The following is a 15452-nucleotide window of genomic DNA, read 5'->3' as shown; positions in this document are numbered from 1 at the left end:
ATGGGGATCATCAGGCCATGTTCACACAATGTATGTTTAGCATAAATCACAGCCGTTGTTGCAATTTGCAACAACGGCCGTGATTTATGCTAAACATACATTGTATTGGAATGAATGGAATCCCGGCCGGAGCGTATACACACAGTGTGGCTCCAGTTGTATAATAATATATGTAGTTCAACCTATCCAATTATGTGTAATTTTTTTTAATATTATGTTTTTGTATTTTCTAGTAATTCCTCGCAATGGTCCCAATCTAGTGCTATTCCACCAGGGACCCCTATTCTCTATATACTGTACATACCTGTCTGGTTATATACAAATTATTAGGTACAGCATTTTTGGGTATAGTAATGAGAACAAAGCTGCATGGTGGAAAGCCTTTGTTCCAAAACTTTGCAATAATGCTTGCAAATATTTAGCATGTTCTTCATAGGGAAGATCATACTTTAGATATAAATATTTAAAGTTAATCTGTCACTTCCTGACTGCCTACCAAGGTGGTGGCTCCGATACATGGATATCAAGAAAGGCATTCAGAGCATACAATTATCACCTGTGTCTGCTTTACTTTTTTCATAAAACAGGCCTTCGTTTGGGCTGTGAGTAGTGTCAATGTCCCATTGCTGCTCTCCTCGGCTCTCTTTAATCCCACATAGAGCTGGTAGCTATGACTGGTTTTACAGAGAAAAGTTATTGTCATGCTTGCCATGCCCCTTCTGCCCCAGACAGTGGTGTTTTACAGCAGAAGTTGGCTGTTCCCTTTAAAACTCCCAATGTCCTAGATCTAAAATTGTAGTTGGTTAATCTGACTATACAAATATTTTTTTTTTTATAAATGCCATAATGCATTGCATCTCACTATTCAACAAATGCATGTCATTTACTTATCCTCAAGTTAGGTATCCTTAGTGTAATAGTATGCATACGAAGCCACATTTGTACAAAATAGACCCCAAACCAGCACACAGTTCTGAGTATTTAAAATTATTTGCATTATTTTATCAAATTTTCAGGGATCTGTGGTCTCTTTAATATCACATTAGGATGTTGTTCCTCATTTACATGGTGCCTAAGGTTTCTCATCATTTCTATTAATTTTCCATTATCATGATTCAAAGTAAATTTGCATTCTGTAATTAAGTGTCATATCACTATCGGCCACATGTGTGTTTCCATTACTGTACAGATTCCTGTTATTAGTACATAAATGCTTGGCTTAATTTGGATTGTTGCTTCTTTATGAACCTGCACCTAGCTCTGTAACTGTAATATTTACTTTGCTCTAAAGGGTTTCTTCTACAGAGAGAGAATAAAAAGAAAGTAACAAGTTGGCCAGTCTAGGAAAATTAATGCATGTACTATACATATGCTTTAGCATGCAGTTAGTGGTATTAAACAAATGTTAACAAAACTAAGGGAACCTGTTGAAAACACAGTCCTTTCTGCAGGCAGCTGGAAAACCTCACTAGAACGATGTACATTTTTGTGTAAAAATATTCATTATAACCTATTAATGAAATTCCTTCCTCCTGATTTAGGAGTGCGGCAGGTAGAAAAATAGAAACATAGAAGATTGTAAGCCAAGAAAGACAACCTGGTCTATCTGGTCTGCCATTATATTATTTTTATCTTAGGATAGCTTTACTAATGAGATCCTCAAAGTACTGCTTGTTACATATTAACTTCTTCCATAGACTGTACTGTACTGTAAAGCTTGGTGTCATCTTCAAAGATAGAAACATTGCTGTTAAACCCCATCCTCTATATCATTAAAAAAAAAAAAAAAAAAGTGGGCCCAGTACTGAACCCTGGGGTACACCACTAATAACCAGGGACCACTTAGAGTAGGGATTAATGATAACCACTCTCTGGGTGCAGTCCTTAAACCAGTTTTAAATCCAAACTAAACTTTCTAAACCCCAAGTGATCAACTCCCTATGACCATTATTTAGAGTCCCTACTAGGGATAAGCAAAGCAAATCCAAAAAAGCTGGAATCACAACAAAGTTTGCAAAAATTTGCGTACTTTACTAAGCAAATATTTGCAAGCTTCATTTGAAGAATTGTTAAATGCCACCTAAATAAAAAAAATGGTATGCTCCCCGCTGCACTCCCCCAGTGTTCTCTTTTGTGTCTCTGGTGTCTTTAGCTACCTCCAGTCCACTCAGCAACTTACTGACTGAGATGGGTCAGTCAAGGGTGAATACAGCGGTCATTTTTTATAGCATAGTTCACTGCCCCAGCATGAATAACCAATACGAATGTGTACATGAGGCCATAGAAATCAATTGGTACATTACTGTCTACAATTCCAGACTTACAGTATTAGGCTATGTTCACACTACATGTCAGTTTTTTGCAACCACTATTCATTGAATAGTGTCTGCAGAAAACCCTGTCAGTGCACACTATGGAGTAAGCAGTTCCAGCCACTCGCTCCATAGTGGGCAGTGGGGAGTTCTGATGCGGGTGCGCACGGATGAGCTAATGATCATCTGGCCGGTACTGCAGTAGCGGCCGGGCGATATTTTTAGAGAACGGCAGTTCCGTGACCCGGGCGGGTCACGGAATGGCCAGTCTCTTACTATGTATGAACATAGCCTTACACTGATTTGTAAATAGAGTCTTTTTGAGCCGATTGCAGATTGTATGGTTGTATTGTTAATGGCCAATGTAAAATTATTACTTGGGTATGTTTTTAACTGTTGTAGGCAAAATATGTTTATATAAAAAAAAAGATCTTTGAATGTTAACATAATTACATTGACGGCCTTGCTTAACCCTTAGACAACCCTGGACGTAGGGTTACGTCATGGAAGTCCATCACTAGACGACCCATGACGTAACTGTACGTCCTGGGTGGTTCTCCCGCTATGAAGAGCGCTCCAGAGCGGAGAGCGCTTCATAGGAGGTGGGGGCCAGCTGCAGTGAGCAGCCGGGACCTCACCGGTAAAGACACGCTGCAGCGATCGCGCTGCCGCATGTCATTAACCCCTTAAACAGCGTGGCGCGGCCTCGGCGTTTAAGTGCAAGTGACAGGGGGAGTCCCCTGTCACTTACCGATCGGGACCCCCGCAGTGTGATTGCGGGGGTCCCGATTGCTGTATCAGACCACCGGAGGTCTCTCACCTGCCTCCGTGCGGTCCGATCGGCGATCTGCTACACTAAGCCTGCACAGGCAGGCTCAATGAGCGGAGCGCCGATCACACTGTTTAATGCTATGCCTATGGCATAGCAGTGATCAGTGTGTACAATCACACTATTATATGTAAAAGTCCCCCAAAGGGACTTCTAATGTGTAAAATAAAAAAAAAGTTAAAAACACCAATATACTGCCCCAAAGCTCCTCCCCCAATAAAAGTTGAAATCACCAACCTTATCCCATTATATAAATAAAACATATAAAAATAAATAAACATATATTATACCGTAGCGTGCGTAATTGTCCGATCTATTAAAATATAACAAGCGTCATTGCAATCGGCGAACGGCGTACACGAAAAGAGGGAAAAAAGTGCGGGGATTACCGATTTGATGTTACATTATATATAAATTAATAAAAAGTGATCAAAACGTTCGATCTTCACAAATATGGTATTAATAAAAACTAGAGATCATGGCGGAAAAAATGACACCCCATACAGCCCCAAAGGTAAAAAATAAAACTGTTATAAGCGTCACAATAGGCCCATTTTATTAATAATGAATTGGCAAAAAAAAGGATTTCATAAAAAAAAATATATATATAACATTAGAGAATCTGTGTAACCTGCATGTGGTTGTGTTCGGACTGACCTACAGAATAATGGTATCATGTCGCTTTTACCATATAGTGCATTACGTAGACACAGGAACCCCCCCAAACGTTACCGTATTGTTTTTTACGATTTCACCAATTTATATCTTCATAAATAATATATTTGGGGTTCCATCATACATGTTATGGTAGAATGAAAGACGCCATTACAAAGTAAAACTATTCCTGTAAAAAACAAGCACTTACATGGCTTGTAGATAGAAAACTGAAAGTGCTAGAGCTCTTAGAAGGGGAGGAGGGAAAAACGAAATCGCAAAGATCAAAATTTTCGCGGTCCACTGGGTCATTTTGGGCCGGGTCCTCAAAGGGTTAATGTTTTTAATGTTGTCCATAACAACCAGTTTCCTGTTTCTTTTTTTCTGCTTAGCACCTAAAGCAAAAGAATAGATTGATTGGTATGGGAAACACTGACACATTTTATTAGGACAATTTTTATGCTTGAGACTGTGTTCTCATATTTTAATTTGAGTATTTGGAATCGTCTACATCTGCAATTTAATTACCACAGTAGCAGGCATCGTAGCTATTAAGGAATCTAGTAGCTGATGTAGCTTGTGCTAGTAAAGAAAAAATTTCTCTACTCAGTAATATTAATAAATTAGAAGGAGACAGCTAAAAGGCTTTTCGTCAACTAACTGCACTGTATGCATAAAATTGTTATTGTCATATGTTATTGCCATGAAATACTAAATAAGTTATTTGATTATGCCACCTGCTATGCTGGGGTTATACCACTATTTCACAGAAAAACTGCATCCATTTTTGTTTTTACTTCGTAAAGTAGATACAAATGCCAAGAAAACACAACAATCACTGAGCTCAAGTTGATGGAATTCCATGGAATCTCCATTGATGCATTTTCCCCTTAAAAAATTAGAATAAAAAAAAAAGGTCTGTGGAGCCTTAGTCACATCTCAAAACACAGTAATAGCCAAATATTGGAAAGAACCCCTATGGCTAAGGGGTGCCTCCCAGCAGAGAAATCACCAAACCACAATTACATGAATCCTCCTAAAGTCACACTCAGTTGCAAGTATTAGGACACAAGTAGGGGAATAACAGGGTGGCCCTGTTATCCATCCAAGGACAGCTATATCGGAGTGTTTGTCCCTCATCAGTGTGGATTAGAATTTTGGCTATGGTAATCTCCCCACTGGGAGGCACCCCGTAGCAATGGGTTTCCTTCCCTGGAGGGATGTCTGGCTATTCCCATGTCTTGAGACTCATAACTGAGGCTCCACTGACCCTTTTTTTGTATATACAAATGCCATCATAATAAAATCTACATGGGGTTTTATTGGTACAGTATTCCACTGAAGTTAATTGGAACAACATCAACAAAATGGTTATAGCTTTAGTATAAATAACCATTAGAGATTATCACAACTTGAGCATGCTTGAGTCTGATCGTTCAGCATTTGATTACCGGGGGCTGCAGATGTTGGGTACAGCCGTAGGCTATGTTCACATTTGTTTGAAATACAGAATTTAATTGCTGCAATTTAATTGACTTCAGTGTAATGCTTTAAAGTCAATAGAAGTCCACTAGCAGCATACCTTCCTTATCCCAAAACACAGACCCCATCCCCTTAGTGGCTGATTTGTGCACCCTAAACCTCTTTGGACCAGGAGAACCACTGTGCTTCCACTCTTTTGACTGCTCCTTGGTTTCAGTGTCATAAAAATAAATCCAGGTCTCATCCATAATGACAAGTCGATCCACAAAGTTTTCACTCACATGCTTTTCTAATCAGTTGTCAAACATTTGGGGACTCATTTTGCAGAAAGCTTCTTCATGTTCAAATGTTTGTGGATAATGACACAAAGAGAAATCCCCATGATGTCTGCTATTCCTTTAGCTTAAATTCAATGTTTCTCCAGTATGAGGTTGTGCACAGCATCAGCAATCTACGGAATAACAACAACTTTCGGTCGTCCAGGACCTTTTCATCATTGGTGCTGAAGTGGCCATTTTAAATTTGGTAACCCAGATGTTAACTGTAGAATATGAAGGGCATTGATCCTCCATTGTCTGCAACATATCACCATGAATATCCTTTGCGGACTTTCCTTGCATAAACAAGAATTTTATCACTCCTCTGCTCTCATTTGCTGTGACTCCGCCATTTTGTTTTTCTGGGTGCCTAGATCACTGTTGCCATAAGCTACATACACAAAATTTGGAAAACATACTGTATATTAGACACATAAGGCTTTCATGTGATGTAACATTTGTTACCGTAGAAACAAAAAAAGAATACAAAGCCAAAGACTTATCAGCAGCCCCGCATATTATACATGTGAAAATTGGTGATAAAGATTGATTATAAAAAAGAAACACCCAAAGGTCAACCTAGTTAGTCCACCTAAACTAGAAAAATGTACGAACAGCCATCATTGAACTGACGGCCGGTCAAACATTCAAAATGACGGATGTCATTTTTTCTTTTAAAAACAGAGAGGAAAAAACATAATATAAACATAGCCATAGGCTGTATCCATGTTTTCCCAGACTCCCTTGGGCTGAATCCAACTTCTTCAGCCACCTGTAATCAAATGGAGAACGATCAGATTCCAGCATGCTTTAGTTGCCGTCATCTCTAATAACTATCAAATGTAAAATACCATGTATTATAAACCATAAAAACTGAATTAGATTTTATTGTACTATTATTTAACTACCTACAACCAACATCAACTACAGTAAATACGCATACAATGTCAACACAGCATCTCTTTGTGTCAGTTTTAAACAGGATGGTTTTTGAAAGATGTGTAGGTTTACACAATTACTGCATACCTCCTATATCAAGCAGAAAGCTCTCACGAAATGAAGCAGAACTCTCTTTAAGCTTTGCTGATTTAATTGGAAAGATTGGGTCTCAGAATTCTTTTTCTACATGAGCAATTACTCTGTTCTGGGTTACTGCATAATATAGCTAGATCTCTCTCATATGAAATAGTAAAAAAAAATCAACTAGCAGCAGTGAATTTCAGTGTCCTCCTCCTATGACAGGACATTAGCAACGTTATCTTTATCCTAGTGGGCTTCAGTCAACCCTGTTACTAAAATCTAAGTGCCACGATTCAGTAATTACACCAGGGTACTGCTAAACATGAACTTGAATAAGAAACAAGACTGGAAAATAGAAATCTTATCCGTAAAAGTGTTAGTGAATCATGATATGAAACAAATTGTTCACTTTTTGTTCAGTCCATTAGCTACAAAGATGAAAAGAACTTTTCGTTACCAGTGCATAATATTCCAATTTCCTACATCCAGCTAACACTTCCACAATGTGAAGAGGAGAGAATTTGAATTTTTGTAAATTCAATTTATTCATTCTCACAGCATTTGTATTTTAAGTACTGAGTTCACACTGGCTGCAATAATAATTCTTGTTATTCAATGCCAGCACTTAATGTGAAGTTTGGAATATATGTATCCTGCTTGTTAATGAATGCTAGATTTCTCTGTCCTGCTGTGCAATGTTGGAGTAAAGCCTACATATTAATTTCAATGCACATTGCTCCTAAGTAATAGGTAAAGATATACAAACAATAAAAAGGAACAAGTAAATCCAACTGCTATTTGTTAAAAGGTAAAAGGAAATTTGGAAAATATACTGTTTAGAAAGACTTAAATTAATGAGTAATGTAGTCACTTCCAGCTGTTTAATTCAGATCAATAAATAGAGATAGATAGATAGATAGATAGATAGATAGATAGATAGATAGATAGATAGATAGATAGGAGATAGATAGAGACAGACAATTCTGGGCATTATATGTATGAAAAAAGTGTGTAAATATGTAACATACTGTAAGAGAAAAACAAGTATAATACTTTTTAACTAAAGGGTCAGCTGACCCTTTTCATAACTACTTACAATCCACAATGTAAGGGGAAAGGATACTGTAGGTGAGGGTAAAAACTGGTAGAAGAAGGTCCTATGATTATCTGAGATTACATGTAGGAAGTTATGGGGAGATCGAACCATAGATACATGGAGAAGACAGGTTATGGGCAAACATCATTGCTAATATTTTTAACTGTATTTGCTTTCAACAACATTAAACCCAATTGTCGGAATCGGTTGAATGAATTCATCTTGTTTCAGTTTAAATAGGATTGTTGTTTTTCCTGCTCCATCCAGACCTAATGTTACAACACAGATTTCCATTTTAGGACCAATGTGAACTCTATTGTCCTTTGTGAATGTAACAGGAATACTAGCATCTAGTTGCATGTGATCAGCCAATTCTGTGAACTGTTGCTGCTGTTTCTGAAGAGTCTCTAGTAGTCGTGTGATTTCTTGCTTGGCCAGAACCACTCGGCAGCCATCCTGCTGCAAGGCCTTCTCACAGTGAAGACAAGCGGTGGACACCGCTGATAACAAGATGGTCATGTTCCTTTGTTGCTGTGGCAGCCAGATCAGCTGTTCTCACACATAAGCGTCAACTACACTAAGCGCCATTTCTTCTCGGTGGCAGAGAGTTTTGTGCAGATCTGAAAAATATGCTCTGGCACAAGAGCGAGCGTTCTCTGCTGTCCCAGGGACATGATCAGTATGGGCCATTCCAATGCCATGTTCCACAATCTGCTCTCCACCTTCAATCTGTTGGATAATGCCAGTGAGCTTTGTTGAGTACTCAGATTTCTTCTGTGAAGCTTCTTAAACAATGGGCCATGTCCAATATGGAGGTACGAATCTGGCTGGCTTCCGTTTCCAGGACTTCTTGTGACCCTGATGTTTTCCATATTGTTCAAGACAATTTTTGAACAATATAATTTTACAAGTCATGGGCATTAGATTTCTGGTGATTCGTTAATCCAGGAATTATTCTGATTGCCATTGGAGTCAGGAAGGAATTTTCTTTCTTTGATAGGGCAATTGTTATCTACCTCATAGAGGTTTTTGCCTTCCCCCTGGATTAACACAGTAGGGTTTCTCTAGGTTGAACCTGATGGACTCTTGTCTTCTTCAACCTTATTAACTATGTTACTATGCTGGGCAATGGTAGCCAGTAAAGGGACTGGTAGAGGGGAGATGCAGAAGAGGAACAAGGGGGGAGAGGTGAATAAATAGTGTCACACCGTTCATGGTGGGTTAGGGGTGCACAACAGTTTTTAATGAGAAGAAGCATAGAATTATGTTGCAGTACTCTACAAGATGATTGTGGCATGCACAAGCATTTGTGTTGACATGGGGGTGAGAAAACAAAAATATTATGGAGTGCCCACAAATTATAACTTTTAATATAGGTATGAAAACAAATGTGATCATACCATGTTAAAATTGGGCAAATACATGGAGAGCAGATCCCTCACTACCATGTGTGCACTAGGTTGGTTGCTGAGGTTGATGATAACATAGGTCAACCATCACCTGGCTCTTAGTGCAGCAGATATTGTGTGCCCTTCTCCAGATGAATGACTTCACATAACCCTGTCTCTGAGCTGTACAGGCAATTCTTTCCCCCCTCATGAATTTTTATTTTTGTTTTTGCTCTGATATACATTGTCAGCTTTGAGACCAAATACACTACTCACAAAAGTAGTGAAATTTATGGAAAATGTAAAAAAAAAAATTTAAGTAGATGCATGCAATGATGGTTTTCTCATATCAAACAATTTATTAAAGCAAAGGCAAACAACAGTGATGGGTATACCCCAACAACAAATGTCAGTGCCTCAATAGCTTGTCATGTGCCCTTGAGCATCAGGTGATAAGCTCATACTGTTTGACTTACTGTCTGCTGAGGCATCTTATCCCACTCTTTTAAAGGGCTGCACTTGGGTCATTGAAGTTCTGGAGTACAAAGCTACGAGCCTCTACACAGCAAGTCAGTTCATCCCATAGGTTTTCTATGGGATTAAGGTCTGGAGAAAGTGCAGGTCACTTTATTTGCGGTACTCCAGTCTCCAGCAGCAACTCCCTAATGATGTGACCTCGATAAGCTGCAGCATTGTCATCCATGAAGATGAGATTAGACCTGTATTGATCATGCAGAGATGCAATGACTGGATTAATGATGTAAGTAGTATGGGTTTGTCACTGTACCATTCACAAGGTGTAAGGCAATTCTGTATTAACTAGGCACACCTGCCTACACTGTAACACCACCGCCAAAGCCAACAGTGGCTGATGCATAGCGCTCTCCTTCTATGCTGGACAAGGGACCAGTGGGCCTCAGTTCTGTTCACGTTGACCAGAAATAATAGCTGTTAATGATGATGGAGACATCAAGAAGAGTTACGCCAGCCACTGTTGCCTTTGGTAGCAAGTGCCAGCTGCTCTCTGAAATCACGGTGGTTATTTAACCTCTTAAATTCTGTGATCAATAACAATCAAGCAATCAAAACATTTAGAGGGCTGTCTAACAGGTGTCTGGCCTATGGGTCCTCAATACAGTGCAATAGCATTGAATTGAGCTGTATAAGCATTTAAATGATTGCTTATAAATCCCTTCCCTAATAAAAATTTAAATCATCCCTATTTTCCAATTTCAATTTTGCAAATAAAAATGTCTAAGCCCTGAAAAAAATAACATATTTAGTATTGCCACATGATGAAATCGGCCGCGCAGCTCCTTTGTTATGAAAACAGCCATGGGTATGGCACGTAACCTAGGGCTCCATTAATTCTCTATAGAGCCACCAGAGAGAGCAGAGTACAGCACTTGTCTCTTTCCAGCAGCTCTATAGGAATGAATAGTGCTGCGGGTCATGGGCCATACCCGCAGCTGTAACAAATTAGCCAGCTGTAACAAAGTAGCCAGGGGACAGTACAAAGATCTTGGGGGGTACCGAAGTTGGACCCCCTGTGATATCATACTTGTCCCCTATGCTGTGGATAGGGGAAAAGTTAGTTTTGCCTGGACAACCTCTTTAACCCCTTCGGGACCAGGCTAATTTTCATTTTTGCGGTTTCGTTTTTTCCTCCTTGTGTTTAAAAGGCCATAGCACTTGCATTTTTCCACCTAGAGACACACATGAGCCCTTATTTTTTGCGTCACTAATGTACTTTGCAATGACAGGCTGAATTTTTGCATAAAGTATACTACGAAACCAGAAAAAATTCAAAGTGTGGTGAAATTGAAAAAAAAACGCATTTCTTTTATTTGGGGGAAATGTGTTTTTACGCCATTCGCCCTGGGGTAAAACTGACTTGTTATGCATGTTCCTCAAGTCGTTACGATTAGAACGATTTATAACATGTATAACTTCTATTGTATCTGATGCTATAAAAAAAATCAAACCATTGTTAACAAATATACGTTCCTTAAAATCGCTCCATTCCCAGGTTTATAGCGCTTTTATCCTTTGGTCTATGGGGCTATATGAGGTGTCATTTTTTGCGCCATGATGTTTACTTTCTATCAATACCTTGATTGCGCATATACGACTTTTTAATCACTTTTTATTACATTTTTTCTGGATTTAATGCGACCAAAAATGCGCAATTTTGCACTTTGGGATTTTTTTGGTGCTGACACCAATCAGTAATGTGGTTAATTAATAGTTCGGGCGATTACACACGCGGCGATAGCAAACATGTTTATTTATTTATTTACTTTTATTTATAACCGGGGAAAAGGGGTGTGATTCTGACTTTTATTAGGGGAGGGGGCTTTTTACTAATAACAACACTTTTTTTTAACTTTTACACTTATACTAGAAGCCCCCCTGGGGGACTTCTAGTATAAGTGCACTGATCTCTCATAGAGTGCTGAAGTAAACGAGTGCCGAGCCGGGGACGGTGCCATCTTGGAGCGGTCCCCGGCCGGCAGCACACACGGAGATCGCTCCTCCGGGATAACGTCCCGGAGGAGCGATCTCCGCCACTAGACACCAGGGATAAGCTGAATCCGGTAATCGGATGCAGCTGTCATGTTTGACAGCTGCATCTGATTACTGTATTAGCAGGCACGGCGATCGGACCGTGCCCGCTAATAATGGCGGTCCCGGGCTACAAGCGGCACCCGGGACCGCCGCGGTTCAGAGCAGGGTCGCCGTGCGGCCCCGCTCTGAACGCCCGCACAAGGACGTACAGTTACGTCCTCGTGCGGGAAAGGGTTAATATAAGAGCATAGAAATTACTAATGTCTGTCATTTATATCAAGGAATAAATGAGAACATATGTGGCCTGCCTTAAACGTTCATTTAATAATTCTACAATAGATTACCATTATAAAAAAATATACGGATAAGGGCACTCTACAGTAACATTTGTTCTTTACTGAATCAAGAGATTGTTTTCAGGACCATTAGGAAAGGTGTTTAGTCGCCTGCTGTACAGTATATTGTTGGCATGGACAATAGCAATGGATTACCATTTTGTATTGTCCAATTTGAAAGCAACATTCACATTGTAAGAAAATAAAAAGTTCATTGTGTCCCATGTCCCATTTTTTGATACTTCCCGCATTATATTTCTGTTATATAAATGTATTCGTACAAAAAGTGGCATGTCATACAGAATAGGTAAAGCACAGCCTTTGCATTAGGAATTGAAGAGCAATTATAATGTTTTGAAGCCTGTGACAGTTTTGTTCAGTAATGTCTGGGCAGACATAGCACTTTTTGTATTTCACTGACTCAAGGGAACAAAGTGCTGCTTTTTGAACAATCTCTGACAAAGTCCTGTAAAAACAAAGGGCCTCTGTGGAGCCTTTAGAGAATTTCCATCACAGCACTTACACAAAGTGGACAGGAGTCTGCGTGAAGCTCGGTAATCATGCAGCAATAAGGAAATAATGGTGGAGCTTTATGCTAAATTTCCCTCTAATGTTCTTAATATTGACTTCCTATGACTGGCATAGCAACAGCAGCTGTCATATTATCTTACAGTTTTGAATATTTAACATATTTTACATTAACCCATCTCTCCAACTTTGACATCAGAAACATTTTCCAGATGATTACCCATTTTTTAAAGGATGCATGGCATAGATCCACTGTGTAGACATATTCACAAGGCAAGTCATGTGTGATGAAATTAGACAGAACCCATAGCTTTAGTGTTCACTTGTAAAAACAAAGTATGGCTATGTTCACACAACGTTCTTTTTAAGTAAAGAACGGACGCCGATTGCAATTGACTCGGCGTCCATTCTTTACTGCAGGGGCGGCATTGCATTAAAAGTCAATGCAATGCCGCCCGCTGTGTTCTCACATGATTATTCTAATGCCCGATCTTTAGAATGGGTGTTAGAATAATGTGATTGTCAATTATTTCCAGACACTGTTCACTGAACAGCGTCCAGAAACATCAGCTGTTCACACAATGCAATATGCAGCGCGGCCGCACATTGCATTGGAGTGAATGGCTAATTGATTTGCGGCCACAGCCGCCGGTGCCCGCAAATCAATTGTGAAAAAAGAACATGCCTGCAGCCCATACGGAGGTATCGGCTGCAGGGACGGGCTGAGTGCAGCCCAGCGACCGGCGGTTTAACAGCGTCCGTTGCTATGCAACGGAAGCTGTTAAACGTTGTGTGAACCTAGCCTAAGCCTGATTTAAAAAGAAAAAACTTTATGGGGAGAATGTACTAAGATACACCAGTTTAAAGTAAATTCCCTTTGCCTTTCATTTCTGAAGATTTATTAGGAGGTGCAAACCGTTAAAGGGGTTGTCCAGCTAAACACTTTTTCTTTCAAACCAACTGGTGTCAGAAAGTTATATAGATTTGTAATTTACTTCTATTAAAAAATCTGAAGTCTTCCTATACTTATTAGCTACTATATGTCCTGCAGGAAATGTTGTTTTATTTCAGTCTGACACAGTGCTCTCTGCTGACATCTCTGGCCGAGACAGGAACTGTCCAGAGCAGGAGAGGTTTTCTAAGAGGATTAATAGAAAACCGAGACAGAGTTCCTGTCTCGGCCAGAGATGTCAGCAGAGAGCACTGTGTCAGACTGAAAATAAAGCAACATTTCCTGCATGACATATAGGAGCTAATAAGTATGGAAAGACATGAGATTTTTTTAATAGAAGTAAAATACAAATCTATATAACTTTCTGACAACAGTTGATTTGAAAGAAAAAAAAAATAACTGGACAACCCCTTTAACAATTTGTGCAATGGCTGCCAAATAGTGAAGTCTGCACCAGCTCCAAGATAGGGTAGATTTATATAAAAATTTCTATCAGTTTCAATCAAATCCTAGTAGAATTGACAGGCCAAACTAGCTATGACCATTTTTGGCCAATCTTTACCTACTTTCTGTGAAGTGGCGAATGTGGCATAAATCTGCGAAAAAGTTGAAAATTTTTCCACAGCTGAGCGTTGCACAAAAATGTGAGACTTTTGGCACCAGAAACCTGGCATAAATGTTTCATAAATTTCCCCCATATGTCTTCTCAGCTAACTATATTAGGTGTATGCTTGTTGGTATATCTGTATTTACTACTGCAACACTCTAGCGCCACTATATTTTTGCAGAATACATTATTATTATTATTATTATTATTATTATTATTATTATTAATGTTGTTGTTGTTATTAACCCCTTCAGGACCAGGAAAATGTTGGCCTTATAGGGTTAATTCTCTCTAGAAAAGTTATGCCCTATTCACAGTATCCATAAGATAGAGCATAACTAAGAGATCACTGGGGACCCCCACGATCCCTGCTGACATAAGCAGACCATACAGACCCTATAAGAGATTTGGTGTTCCAAACAGCAGAATGGGCATGTAAATTGGTTGGGGAGGTTTAGGAAGGTGGGGAGATGTAAGTAGGAACCCTAAGTATGTAGGCAGGTTGCTCTAGGTAGACAGGTGTGCAGGTAGGTAGCTTGTACCAGTTGGTAGACAGGTGTGCCCAGTAGGTAGTTTCCTCCATTACATAGGTTCCTCCAAGTGGGAAGTTCTCCTAGTAGGCAGGTCCCCACTCTAGGTATGCCCCCCTGAAGTTAGTATCCTCCTTTGATTTAAGCCCCTCTTTAGGTAGTATCCACCTGTAGCTAGACATCCCAGTAAATAGTACCCCCCTTGTATGGTGTGTTCCCCTCCCAGTAGGTAGTATCCCCCAATGAATCCCCCTTGTAGATAACTCTCCCCTCTTTAATAATTATCTTGCTCCTGGCTCCCACACAGTCCACCAATGATTCTTTTCCATCCCCTCTTTGTTCCAAGCAGATCATAAAGGGAATAGTGTGACCTCGTGTCACTGGAGGCATAATGCTTCCTGTGGCCACAGGAGTGATTGACATATCAAGGAGTCAATGACAATATTTGCAGCATTTGGCTATGTTCACTCAACATCAAAAAAAGAGAAAAGGCAGATGCCTTTTCTATTTAAAAAGGCGACCGTTTTGCCGCAATTTAATTGACTTCAATGGATTGAAGTCAATGGAATGTTTGACGTCCAATGCACACAGTATATAAAATAAAGGACGTTGTCTACGCGGACCTCAAAATAATGATCATTTCAATTTTTTTCGAATGTCTATTGCAAACGGACGTTATTTTTTTAGTTGTTCAAACTGTTTTTCTTTTTTTCACCACTCTTTTAATGTTTTTACTATTAAATTAAATTGACTTTTCAATTAAAGACACACCCAAAGGCACCTGAATTAAACTAAGGTACCAACAGCCGTCCCTACACTGACGGAGGGCCAAAC

At 39.5% G+C, this 15452-nt stretch overlaps 1 pseudogene; it reads right to left on the bottom strand.

Annotated features, from left to right (window-relative positions):
- Positions 1 to 7869: 7869 nt before the first annotated feature.
- LOC138783145 (E3 ubiquitin-protein ligase TRIM23 pseudogene) lies at positions 7870 to 8625 on the bottom strand (annotated as a pseudogene).
- Positions 8626 to 15452: the final 6827 nt, after the last annotated feature.

The sequence above is a fragment of the Dendropsophus ebraccatus genome, chromosome 1 (assembly GCF_027789765.1).
Source record: "Dendropsophus ebraccatus isolate aDenEbr1 chromosome 1, aDenEbr1.pat, whole genome shotgun sequence".
Classification (NCBI taxonomy): Eukaryota; Metazoa; Chordata; class Amphibia; order Anura; family Hylidae; genus Dendropsophus; species Dendropsophus ebraccatus.
This window is presented reverse-complemented; position numbering and strand designations above follow the sequence as displayed.